The sequence below is a fragment of the Saccopteryx leptura genome, chromosome 6 (genome assembly GCF_036850995.1).
Source record: "Saccopteryx leptura isolate mSacLep1 chromosome 6, mSacLep1_pri_phased_curated, whole genome shotgun sequence".
Taxonomy (NCBI): Eukaryota; Metazoa; Chordata; class Mammalia; order Chiroptera; family Emballonuridae; genus Saccopteryx; species Saccopteryx leptura.
This window is the reverse complement of record NC_089508.1, coordinates 175,331,194-175,345,096: the sequence shown is the minus strand read 5'-3', so window position 1 is coordinate 175,345,096 and position 13,903 is coordinate 175,331,194. Positions and strand designations below refer to the sequence as shown.

The following is a 13,903-nucleotide window of genomic DNA, read 5'->3' as shown; positions in this document are numbered from 1 at the left end:
GTGTTTGTTGTAAACAATATGTTATGCTGCACTAAAAGCTACTTCAGAATTAGAACAAAAACATTCTCGATGGGAGAAGGGCAGTTGGAGAATATATTCAATAATATAATTTTTAAAGCTATTTTGAACTACAAAGTATAGAAAGTAAGACTTAAACATATCTCCTCAGCTGGAAGGGTATATAGGTTTTAAAAAATGTTGAGAAACACTAGTTGGAAAATGAATCACCTTAAGAACGAGTCAGCCATGCCTTTCTGTTACTCCCAATTCTAAATAAATCTAGCCGGGTGTATTTCTTAAAATATACATGAAGCCTGACCAGGCGGTGGCACAGTGGATACAGCGTCGGACTGGGATGCCGAGGACCCAGGTTCGAGACCCTGAGGTCTCCATCCTGAGCGCGGGTTCATCTGGTTTGAGCAGAGGCTCACCAGCTTGGACCCAAGGTCGCTGGCTCGAGTGGGGGATTGCTCGGTCTGCTGAAGGCCAACAGTCAACACACATATGAGAGAGCAATCAATGAACAACTAAGGTGTCGCAATGCGCAATGAAAAACTGATAATTGATGCTTCTCATCTCTCCGTTCCTATCTGTCTGTCCCTGTCTATCCCTCTATCCCTGTCTGACTCTTTCTCTGTCTCTGTAAAAAAAATATACATGAAAAAAATATATAATACATGTATAAGGATAAAAGGTAATAAAAATATTTGGGTTTGGAATATTTTGAAAATGGGGAAGAAAGAAAGTAAATACCTCCAGGTATATAGTACCATTGTAGATCACCCTCTGAGCCCAAGTCTCAAACACCTTTGGGTCCCTTAGAGTGCTGTCACATTTAGACAGCTGTCAATTGATTAATACCTTTGTTAAAGTGCCCCCCCTAAAAAATGTAGCCAAGGTCTCTCACTTTGTAGAATGTTGTCTTTTATCAGATTATATATTTATCTTTACATTCAACTGAAGAATGCACCAAACTGGCTTTCTTGGTAAACTTGGGGTTAGCTTCCATTTTTTGCAGTACATTGTCCCTGCTTTTTCTACATAATTGAAAAACCTTCTGACTCTTGAAAGTTATCAACAGATCATCAAACTTCCCCTAAATATAAAGCAAAGCAAATACCATTTCATAACCATGTTCCTGGGTATTATTTTGATCTTTTGATTACAATCTGAAAAACTCTCTAATCTCTAGTGAGACCAGAGTTCATTATTTAAAATCCAGAAACAGATATAAAATCTATTCATATCTCATTTGATTTTCCTTGATGTTCTTTTTCTCCCTTAGAGTCTACTAAACTAGCATTTCAAAATCTACCAATAACAGCCCTTCAAACTTTCAAAGTTGAGAGGGTCCGTAAAGATGTCCATTCTAAATAATGCATTCCCCTAATTTCACGAAAAGTGAAAAGTCATTAAGTAATTGAAGATCACCCAGCTCCCAGAGATAAAATCAGGACTTGAGTCCTTCAATAGGAGATTAGGTATTTACCCAGCTTTGTTCCCTTTGTTTAGGGGCCATTTGCTCTCTGTAGGGCCCCAGGTTGACATTGGAGGTCACACTGGTGAAGGAAACAGACGTGGTTCCTGGCCTTGTGCAGCTAAACATTTGGTGGCAGGGACTGGCAATAAGACAAGTAAACACTGACCAAGAAATACAAGGATAATGAGAAACTTTAAACTATCATGAAGGAAACTAATGGGGTAAAGCGCCAGAAAATAACTGGATTGGGGTAAGATAGCGGAAATTACTTAGGTCAAAGAAGGCCTCTCTTAGGAAGATGCATTTAGGCAGAGATGAGGACAAGAAGAACCCAATCAGGGGGAGAGAGGCCTGAAGAATTGGGAGCAGTAAATTTCAGGCAGAGCGAAAATGAATTTTGCAGGTACAAAAGCTTCTATTTGAAATGATTATAGAAAAAATTATCTGCTTCTCTAGGAAGTGTGGACCATATACGCTATAAAAGTTCAGAAGCATAGACAGGAACAGGAAGGAAATTCGGGGTGGGAGGATCACTAGAAGCAATGACATGGAGGCACGAGTGACAGAAAATAGAAAACAAAAATGTTTGCACATGGTGAGTGAGCAATAAATGTTTGCTCTTGACAGTCATGCTTGGAACATTAGAAAATAGTGAGAAATAATGTTATATGAAAGCTGCTAGATTAAGGTGAGCCTTGGAAGCCAGGTAGCAAGGTTTGATCAGTACACAACACAGGGAATATATAAGGTCCACCGGAAAGTACTGTCCGTTTCCATCACAACAAATTTCGACACGTAAGCACATGTTTATTTGGCGCATGTGTGCCTCTCTATTTTTATCACTTAATGTATACATACTGACGTAGCAAATTAACTAAAACAAAGTTGATTCACGTTAGTCTTATGTGTGAAGCGATAGTGTACCCATGGCTACTGATAAAGTTCATTTACGCCACTGTAATTTTTACGAATTTCAACAAGGAAGAAATGCTACAGAAGCATGTCTGTCGCATCCACCATATTCCCCGGACTTAGCACCCTCTGACTATTACTTGTTTTTGTCCTTACAAAAATTTTTGAAGGGCAAAAAATTCAAAAATGAAGAAGATATCAAACAAGCACTGGTTCAATTTTTCACATCAAAAGATAAAACATTTTTCAAAAATGGGATATACAAATTGCCCTCACGCTGGCAAGAAACCATTAATAATAATGGCAATTATATTATTTAATAAAGTTTATTGACTGTAAAAAAAATTTGTATTTTGTTTTATTCCAAAAACAGACAGAACTTTCCAGTAGACCTTATATATATGTATATTGTATAAATACCTGGGATACTGAAAGGAGAAATGAGGGAAAACATGAACAAGCTGTACAAAATATAATTAATTTGTGAATAAGCATTAAATGTTTTCTGAGTGCTTGCACTGTGCAAGGAATGGTCCCTTAATGGCCAAAATAAAGCAGGGCACTCCTAGACAGTGGGGCAGCAGGCAGCCACTAAAAAGAATGTGGAATCACTTAAAGCTACAATATGAAACTATCTACACAGTTGAATGTTAAGTCAAAAAAGCAAGGAGGCCCTGGCCGGTTGGCTCAGCGGTAGAGCGTTGGCCTGGTGTGCGGGGGACCCAGGTTCGATTCCCGGCCAGGGCACATAGGAGAAGCGCCCATTTGCTTCTCCACCCCCCCCCCCCCTTCCTCTCTGTCTCTCTCTTCCCCTCCCGCAGCCGAGGCTCTATTGGAGGAAAGATGGCCCGGGCGCTGGGGATGGCTCCTTGGCCTCTGCCCCAGGCGCTGGAGTGGCTCTGGTCACGGAGGAGCCACGCCCCGGAGGGGCAGAGCATCGCCCCCTGGTGGGCAGAGCGTCGCCCCCTGGTGGGCGTGCCGGGTGGATCCCGGTTGGGCGCATGCGGGAGTCTGACTGTCTCTCCCCGTTTCCAGCTTCAGAAAAAGAAGAAGAAGGAAAAAAAAAAAAAAAAAAAAGCAAGGAGCAGAACTAGCACATATGCATACTGTTTCTAAAAAGAGGGGCAGACATATGTTTGTATTTACATAAACAAGCTCTGGACCAATAGAAAAAACAGTGGGGAGGAGTGAAAAGAGACTGGTGTTTTTACCACCCACTCTTCTGACCCTTTTGTATTTCATATCAGATGTCCATATTGCTATTTAAAAATAATTTTCAGAAACTTCAAAATAAAAGCTTGGTTCTTTTTCAAAGGTGCTCACCAGTTCATGTCATGGACCCTGGATCCTAATTGCACCTGTTCCAATCAACCTGTAAACTTCGCCTCTACAAGTGTCCCTCTCTAGACTCACTAGTAGTATTAGCTGATGCCTCTCCTCTTCCTAGCCTGGCCTCTGTAGCAGCAGAAGCAATAAAAAAAGAGAGAAATGAGGTCCCCTGGTCCGTGTAACCTTTCCATCCACTTGGACAGCCTGCCCTCTGCTTTCCATATTCTCTGATACCCATATCTCTTATTGAAGTTGCCTCCTACGGGACAGCGACATTTTCTCAAGTTGAGGAAGATGAAGGAAGTTTTTAAAAAGAAGAAAAAAAACCCAGAGTTTGGCCAAAGGCACTCTTTCAAGCAACTGCCTGAACTGCTCTATTCCCTTTCGGCTTTAGGGATCTGTCCTTGGGCAAGAAGGGCTTTTTGTGTCTCTAGTCCGCACAGACCCGTACTTTTTTTTTCTCTGGTCACGTGTCTGACTCAAGCCAGTGAGCTGCTGTGTAACTCGACCTCCATGGCCAGCCTCCTGACCCACTCCGGTAACAGCAGGGTTAGACACCGGTACAGCGGCAGTCGCTGCCGAAGTAGGGGCTGAAGGGGAAGAAGAAGCAACCTTGAGTAGTGGCCGGGACCTTGGAGGAGGGGACCTTGGAGGAGCTGGGAAACAGCCCGCTGCAGAGGTGAGCTGGGGAGGGAAGCTGGTTGCTAATGTCAAGACTACTCCAAGTTCATTTAAAGCCAAGTACACAGCTAAATGGAACTAAGTGAAATGGCAAGTTGATGCTTCTCTCTCTTTCTGTCTCTCCATCCCCACCCCCTCAAATTAATGGAAAATAAAATTTTAAAAGCAAAGCAAAGTAACATTCTTCTCACCTTTGCCACCTCCTGTCCTCTCCACTTAAGGGACAGCTGAGAGTTGCGTATGAACAACGCCCCAGGGTGTTTTCTACCATCTTTCATTCCTTCTTTTTTGTAAAATAAATTCATTTTATTGATTTTAGAGAGAGAGAAAGAAACATCAGTTTGTTGTTCCACTTGTTTATGCATTCATTAGTTGATTCTGTGTATGCCCAGATGGGGTATCGAACCCACAACTCTGGCTCAATGGGAGGACACACCATCAACTAAGCTACTTGGCCAGGGCCCTTCCCTCTTTCTTAATTAATTAATTAAAATATTTTTAAATTGAGGTGATATTTGTTTATAACATTGTATAAGTTTCAGGTGCACATTATAATTCAGCATCTGTATGTACGACCTCACAGTCACCACCAAAAGTCTACATTCCACCCATCACTGTACAGCCGACCCTCTCTTACCCATTCGGCCCTCCCTCCGCCCCATTCCCCTCTGATAACCACTGATCTGTTGTCTGCCTCTGTAAGTTTGCTTTTTATTTTGTTGCTGCTTATTCATTTGTTTTTGTTTTTATATCCCACATCTGAGTGAAATTATAAGGTGTTTGTATTTTTCCATCTGACTTATTTTATCTAGTATAATATCTTTCAGATTTATACATGTTGCCTGACCAGGTGGTGGCGCAGTGTATAGAGCATTGGACTGGGATGTGGAGGACCCAGGTTCGAGACCCCGAGGTCACCAGCTTGAGCGCAGGCTCATCTGGTTTGAGCAAAGCTCACCAGCTTGGACACAAAGTCTCTGGCTCGAGCAAAGGGGTTACTCGGTCTGCTGCAGCCCCACGGTCAAGGCACATATGAGAAAGCAATCAATGAACAACTAAGGAGTCGCAACACGCAACAAAAAACTAATGATTGATGCTTCTCATCTCTCTGTTCCTGTCTGTCTGTCCCTGTCTATCCCTCTCTCTCTTTCTCTCTCTGTCTCTGTAAAAATATATATATATTCTGGCTAGTTGGCTCAGTGGTAGAGCATCGGCCCAGCGTGTAGATGTCCTGGATTCAATTTCTGCTCAGGGCACACAAGAGAAGTGCCCATCTGCTTCTGTACCCCTCCTCCTCTCACTTCTCTTTCTTCCTATCGCTCTTCTCCTCCTGCAGCCATGGCTCAATTGGAGTGAGTTGGCCCGGGAGCTGAGGATGGTTCAGTGGCCTCTGCCTCAAGTGCTAAGAAGAGCTCAGTTGCTGAGCAATGGAGCAATGGCCTAAATGGGCAGAGCATTGCCCCCTAGTGGACTTGCCAGGTGGATCCTGGTGGGAATGTATGTGGGAGTCTGTCTGTGCCTCCCCTTCTCTCACTGAGTAAAAAAAAAAAAAGATTCATCCATGTTTCCATGTTGTCATAAATAGCAGGATTCACTTTTTTATGGCAGTGTAGTATTCCTGGTATATATTTCTTTATCCATTTAGTTGTCGATGGACATTTAGGTTGTTTCCATATCTTGACTGTTGTAAATAATGCTGCAGTGAACATAGGTGTGCATATATCTTTTCAAATTAGTATTTTATATTCTTCAAATAAATGTCCAGAAGAGAAATACCCGGGTCTTACGGTAATTTGAGGAATCTTCACACTGTTTTCCATAGTGGCTGCACTAATTTACAATCCCACCAACAGTGTATAAAGGGTTCTGTTTTCTCTGCAACATTGTGAACATTTGTTATTTCTTGTCTTTATTGTGATGGCCATTCCAATAGGTGTGAGGTGATATCTCATTGTGGTTTTGATTTACATTTCTCTAATAATTAGTGATGTTGAACATCTTTTCATGTGCCGGTTGGCAATCTATGTGTCTTCTTTGGAGAAATTCAGATTCCTTGCCCATTTTTTGATTAGGTTTGTTATTTTTGTTGTTGAGATGTTTGCATTATGTATTTTGGATATTAACTGTGTATTGGGTATATGACTTGCAAATATCTTTTCCCATTCGGTAGGTTTCCTTTACATTTTATTGTTTCCTTTGCTGTACAGAAACTTTTTAGTTTGATGTATTCCCATTTGTTTATTTTTGCTTTTGTTTCCCTTGTCGTTGGAATTAAATCCCCAAAAAACATCGCTAAGACTGATGTCCAGAAACTTAGCATTGATCTTTTCTTCTATGTATTTTATGGTTTCAGGTTTTACATTCAAGTTTTTAAATCCATTTTGAGTTAATTTTTGAGTATGGTTGATAGACAATCATCTAGTTTCATTCTTTTGCATGTGGTTGCTAGGACATTTTCCTCGTGCACAGAGTACCCTGCGTGTCTGTCGCTAAAGTCTGCATCCTCTGGCTGTTTATACTATCTTCTTCCTCTGTAGTCTTGTTTTGGTAGCAGCTGACCAGTAATTATGTCATACGGACTTGGGTTTGGCTTCAAAACCATGTGCTGGATAAACTCCCAAGCCAGAACTCAAAAGAGAAAAGTCTAACTAGAAGAGACTGGCAGGCAGCAACTGTGGTCAAATTGCTTCTCTCTAACCTGCCAGAGTCACCTGGAAGGAATGGGGCCAATTACAACAGTCTTCAAATTGTGAAGACCTTGGCCTAGATGACATGTGGGCTAGGAGCTGGAAACCATGTCAAAGGTGCTGCGATGCAACATACTGAGATTCATCAACAATAGCTCTGGTTTTAGAATTGCTGGTCTCCTGGTAGTACCTATGACAGCTACTACTTATCTGTGCTATTCAGAAAACATACATAGCACCAGGCAAAGTATTTAGGAAGCCTGGCTTTTGCCAGAAACTGTGGAGTTCAGGACAAGTCAGTTGTTTTCTAGTCTTACCAAAGTTAGTTACTGGTTGAGAGGAATACAGTTGATGTGTTGATGGGAGTGAACAATACGCCCAGGGTTTGGGGACTCTCATTCAGGTCCTTTGGGTTTACAGCAAGCAAGACAAGATAGGCCTTGGCCGGGTTAGAGCATCACCACAATACGCCAAGGTTGTGGGTTCAATCCCCGGTCAGGGCGCATACAAGAATCAACCAATGAAGGCATAAATAAGTGGAACAACACCTGGAAATGCTGAGGTTGCCGGTTCCAAACCCTGGGCTTGCCTGGTCAAGGCACATATGGGAGTTGATGCTTCCAGCTCCTCCCCCCTTCTCTCTCTCTGTCTCTCCTCTCTCTCTGTCTCTCCCTCTCCTGTCTAAAATGAATAAATAAAAAATAAAGAAAAAATTTTAATAAAAAAATAATAATAATAATAAGTGGAACAACAAATCAATGCTTCTCTCTTTCTCTCTCTTCTTTCCGCTCTCTCTAAAATTAATAATTTTTTAAAAATAAAAGCAAGATAGACAAGTTACAGACCTGTGGACTGCTTCAGTTTGTGTGCAGTTCCAACTAAATTTCTCTAGTTAGGATAGAAAGATTCAATCCTACTTGATAAAACAGAAATGCTCTGAGCAGCTACTACTGACCGTAGATAGGAAAATCCTTAGTACAGGGAAAGGTGTTGAAACGTTCAACAGCAAATATCCGACACATTCTGAGATCAAAACACAATGCTTTTCAGTCATTTCCCCTTCTTTTATTTATTCAACAAATACTTCCTGAGTTACCTGCTGCGTGCCAGACTTGTGTTCGGTGCTGTGGATATAGTAAGCAAGATAGGCAGGCTTGCCCTGGCCCCGATAGCTTGGTTGGTTAGAGCATTGGCCTGAAGCACAGAGGTTGCTGGTTCGGTTCCCTGTCAGGGAGGGCAGGCACATACAGGAGCAGATTGTTGTTCCTGTCTCTCTCTCTCTCTCTCTCTCTCTCTCTCTCTCTCTCTCTCTCTCTCTCTCTCTCTCGTGCACGCAAATCAATAAAATAAACATTAAAACAAAAACAAACAAACAAAAGAAAACATAGGCAGGCTTTCAGCCTCCAGCGCCACGCAGTTTAGTGGGGCAGGAGACTCAAGGGTTCCAGTACGTGGTGCCAGCAAGACAGGGGAAGGTGTATGACTACCACTGTCCGGCAGCTGTTTTCGTCCCAGAGATGAACCTTGCCCTTCAGGCATTTCGTCTTCTTGAATGAATGCCTTTTTCCTCACACGGACACAGACCTTGGTCATAGCAGCTCCTCAGAATCCTCTTCACCAAAGGCTTCAGAGTGTGTGACTGCGTTTCAGGGCGGTCTCCTCAGCTGTGGAGGCAGATTGCTCAGCTCCTCGTAGGTGAACAAACAGCCTGAAAGACTGGAAGTTCAGCCCTCGTGGCAGCAGCCCGTAGAGAAGTTCGGATTCTACACAAAGTAGAATGTGTGCTATTACAAAACGCATGTATCACCAGGCAAAGTGTTAGGAAGCCTGCATTTTGCCAGAAACTGTGAGCAGTTCAGAAAGAGTCACTTCTGCTATCTAGGCCCATCTCCTTAGCTATAAAATGGAAGGGGTAAACCAGATGATCTACCAGGTCTCCCCACTCCCTCTGAAAGTTAGTCATTGTAATCATTTCACATACTGTTTACAAAGAAATCTTATACATTACATAAAAAAAAAGATTATAGCCTGACCAGGTGGTGGTGCAGTGGAGAGCGTCGAACTGGGATGTGGAGGACCCAGGTTTGAGACCCTGAGCGCGGGCTATCTGGTTTGAGCAAAGCTCACCAGCTTGGACCCAAGGTCGCTGGCTCGAGCAAGGGGTTATTCAGTCTGCTGTAGCCCCACGGTCAAGGCACATATGAGAAAGCAATCAATGAACAACTAAGGTGTCACAACGAAAAACTAATGATTGATGCTTCTCATCTCTCTCCATTCCTGTCTCTCTATCCCTGTCTATCCCTCTCTCTGACTCTCTCTCTGTCTCTATAAAAAAAAAAAATTATAAATCTGCGTTACCTGTGGTGGCTCAGTGAATAAAGCATTGACCTGGAATGCTGAAGTCACAGGTGCAAAACCCCAGGCTTGCCCAGTCAAGGCACATAAGAGAAGTAACTATTATGAGTTGATGCTTTCTGCTCCTGCCCTTCCTTCTCTCTCTCTCTCTCTCTCTCTCTCTCTCTCTCTTTCTCTCTCTCAAATCAATAAATAAAACCTCTAAAAAAAAAGTTATAGATCTTGGCCCTGGCCAAGTGGCTCAGTTGGTTATAGAGTCACCCCAACATGCCGAGGTTGGGGATCCATCCCCAGTCAGGGCACTTACAAAAATCAAGCAATGATGGCATGAATAAGTGGAACAGTGAATTGATGTTTCTCTTTATGTTTCTCTGTGTCTCTCTCTCTCCTTCTCTTTCTAAGAGTCAATAAATGAATAAAGTAAAGTGGGAGTAAAGTGGGAACATTCATCAACCATGCAGAATATCTAGGAACCTAGAATCTAAAAGAATCAGGCTACAGATAAATAAAACTTAAAATAAGACTCTCTCTACTCCTCCCTCCTCACTCCAATCCCCTGTCCTATATTCAGATCTGTGAGGTCATAAACATCAGCTATAACCTCATTGCATCATTGGGGATTTTGCAGTAAAAAGCTTGCACCGTCAGAATCATCTGCTTTTAAAAGAACCACACTAACAAGTATCTAATTTGGATAATCTCACAATATTGATCAAATTCCCTTTAAGGGAGAATCGATTCATTGTTATGAAGTATCAGAATACTTACTCTTAGTGCATTGCATTTCTCTCTCTTCCCTGAATGCGTTCTTATCATAAATTCTATTCCCTCACCCTCTCATACACACTTTCTCATCTGGAAGATCAAAGTTATATAGTAGTACTTTCTTTAAGTAGGGCAAGAAGCATGCCTTATTTATCTTTGTCACCTCTGTACCTTGTACTATATCTAGCACACAATAAATGTTTCTTGAGAGGATGATTAATATTTTATTTTATTTTATTTATTTATTTATTTTTGTATTTTTCTGAAGCTGGAAATGGGGAGGCAGTCAGACAGACTCCCGCATGCGCCCGACCAGGATCCACCCGGCACGCCCACCAGGGGGCGATGCTCTGCCCCTCCGGGGCGTCGCTCTGTCACGACCAGAGCCACTCTAGCGCCTGGGGCAGAGGCCAAGGAGCCATCCCCAGCGCCCAGGCCATCTTTTGCTCCAATGGAGCCTCGGCTGCGGGAGGGGAAGAGAGAGACAGAGAGGAAGGAGAGGGGGAGGGGTGGAGAAGCAAATGGGCGCCTCTCCTGTGTGCCCTGGCCGGGAATCGAACCCGGGACTTCTGCATGCCAGGCCGACGCTCTACCACTGAGCCAACCGGCCAGGGCGTGATGATTAATATTTTAGAGAAACATGTTCTGTTTTTCTTTTGGTGTTAAAGACACGCACACACGCACACACACTCACACACACGCTAGCTAATCTATTCATGGCTAATAGAGACTGATCTCATTCCTCTGTGTCCCTTTATAACCCTGATGCCTACCCCACATTCACTAACATCATCAGCACAATTCTATACCTTTTGCAGACTCCGTTGGTAGCATGAGCACTGAATTCAAGTTCCGCCCCCGAATAGCTGTGTGATTTGAAGTTGAATATTGAATATCTCTAGGCCTCCATGTCTTCAGATGGAAAACGGGGATGTTGGAACAGATGAGCTTAAGACAACTTCTAATTCCTAGATTGGAGAATTCAAAAGGTAGAGAAAAAGCATAGTAAAGATGTGATGATTATAGGACCTTACCATATTAAATACTTAATAGTTTATTTTGTTTGCCAAAAATTACTTTATTTATTCATTGATTTTTAGAGAGAGAGGAAGGGGGGAGGGGAGAGAGAGATCGATTTATTGTTCCACTTCTTAAGCATTCATTTCTTGATTCTGTATTTGCCCCGACCAGGGGATCAAACCCACATGGCATACTGGGCTGACACTCTAGTCAACTGAGCTCTCATGCCAAAATTTCTAACCCGAGCACTACTGTTGGCAAACGATGTTAAGGAGCTTGTCTGGGCGGAGACACATCTGCCTCCTGCGAGGTCTCCCCTAGACTCTCTCTGACTGACTCTGTTCATTTAAAACTGAAAACATGCCTGCAGACAGCTAGGGAGGTACAGAAAACAAGCTCTTTGGCATAAAATATTCAGCAGAATGATAGAACTGAGTAGCTTAGAAGGGTCGGCTGCCGAGATAAGGATCTCGGGAGATAGCATATGGCTTCTTGGCTTAGCCGAAGAATGAATGTCAGGTTAGGAAAGACCTGATTGCTTCTATTGCTTCTAATGAGATCACATGTCAATAGATAAATGTGACTCTTCCATCCAGAGAGGCCTTTCACCTTCAGAAGATAAACAGTTGCTTTCCCTTTGGTCAGAAAGTTTACGTGGAGCGGCAGGTTCCAAGGTCAGATTTATATATCAGTCCCTATCACTCAGTCTCAGCGACATTCAGTTCTCATGGCATCAGCACGCACCCTGGCTTGTGAAGTCAACCAGAGCTGCCTCCTCCCAGGGCCAAGGTCTTATTGTACTTGTGTCATCCTAGTCTTGCTGAAGTTTTTTGTTTTGTTTTGTTTTACAGAGACAGAGAGAGTCAGAGAGAGGGATAGACAGACAGGAATGGAGAGATGAGAAGTATCAATCATTAGTTTATCGTTGCTCGTTGCGACTCCTTAGTTGTTCATTGATTGCTTTCTCATATGTGCCTTGACCGCGGGCCTTCAGCAGACTGAGTAACTCCTTGCTGGAGCCAGCGACCCTGGGTCCAAGCTGGTGAGCTTTGCTCAAACCAGATGACCCTGCACTCAAGCTGGCGACCTCGGGGTCTCGAACCTGGGTCCTTCCACATCCCTGTCCAACGCTCTATCCACTGCGCCACCGCCTGATCAGGCTGAAGTTTTGTTCTTAATTTTAACGTCTGGTTTATTTATACTTTATCCCCAGCCTCCATCTCAAAAGAGTTTGAGATAGCTTCCAATAAAAGGATATATACAGTAGAACAGCTGCAGATCAATGGAAACTGATCAGCAACCATCAGGCACTCAGTAACTACCTTTTGTACTGCTGTGATGGGGGGGGAGGGGGTGTGATCTGCAGAGAAAAGAACCAGGTACTTTATTGCTATTGCTTTGCTTTCAGACCATGTAAAATTGTTAACAAACAAAGAAGAGTGTTGGGCAGATAAAATATATTATGATCACTTTGTTAAAGACGGCCCACGTGGAAGCCCGTCGCCCAGAAGATAGTATTAGTTGCCCTTCTTGCTTGGGATGGGCGTGATAATATTAATGTGTGTTGGGGGAGGGCTTTCACGCCAAAAGGTTTTAAAAGGAGAGATCACGTTGTTCCAGAGAAGAGGGATTACATTCTAGGAGGAGAGCAGAGAGGAGAGCCGATAAAGGCCACGTGGAGGAGAGGAGAAGCAGCCAAGATGGCAAAATGCTGAAGTAGAAGCCAGTTTGTGCAGAGAGAAGGAGATGGGGAACAGAGGAGAATAAGTCTGGTGAGCTAGAAACCTTTGATTCTAGGAAACTCGGATAAGTCAGTAGCTTTGTGAGCACTGAAGGAGTGGGTTTTGGAGCCCAGTGTGTGTTTGTACTTGCCCGTTGGGTGCAAGCTAGGATTAAAGGTGATGGCCCACCAGTTCTTGGCTCCATTGTTTCATTACTGTCTGTCTGAATCTAATGTGAACCTGCATGGGCCAGGCGGCTGAGATGGTGGCCGTGGCTACTGGCCTTACAAAGAGAAATAGGACACTGGCTCTTAATCATCATAGTTACTTTTAACAATCTAATGAAAGCCCCATATGGATCTTTCTGCCCTGAAAAATGAGCACGGAAAAATTGGCATACAATTTCTAGGGAGACAAAGACTTCTCAAAGCCCTTCAGGAATTGAAATTAATCTGATTGACAGTAAAGAGAGAGCAAATTACTCTATGCCTCGGTAAAATGTTTCCTATGAATGTGCACACTGAATTCATTTAAAAATGTTTAAATGTTTCTGCAATTTTCTGAGGAGGTAAAATGTAGTCATGGTACAGAATTCAAAATGGAAAAGGGCACACCATAAAAACGATAGCCTTCCTCCTGCCTTGCCCTCAGCTTCCCCGTTCGCCTCACCAGAAACCACCATTCTCACTAGTTTCATAGACATGCCTGCAGTGCTAGTCTAATATTGTATGTATTGTTTTATGCATCTGTAAACAGCATGCAAATACATTCACATTTGCATATGTTCCACATGTTACTTCTTCACTTACTATCTCCAGAGAGTACGCACAAAGCTGCCTTACTTTTTTAATGGCTGCAGAATGTTTGATTTACTGGCTGTACTATAATTTATTTAATCCTTTCTTGATGGAATTTACATTGTTTCCAATCTTTAGCCATTAAAAACAATTTCA

The 13,903-nt window shown here is 42.8% G+C and overlaps 2 protein-coding genes across 2 annotated transcripts in view; one reads left to right on the top strand and one right to left on the bottom strand.

The window, feature by feature from the left end:
- MRPL22 (mitochondrial ribosomal protein L22) overlaps positions 1-13,903 on the bottom strand; it is a 133,245-nt gene that overhangs the window by 101,594 nt on the left and 17,748 nt on the right. The window lies entirely within an intron of this gene.
- FAXDC2 (fatty acid hydroxylase domain containing 2) overlaps positions 4,248-13,903 on the top strand; it is a 30,592-nt gene continuing 20,936 nt past the window's right edge. The window contains exon 1 of the mRNA XM_066344527.1: positions 4,248-4,400. The gene's annotated coding sequence lies outside the window, so the exon portion shown is untranslated. The remainder of the gene's footprint in view (positions 4,401-13,903) is intronic.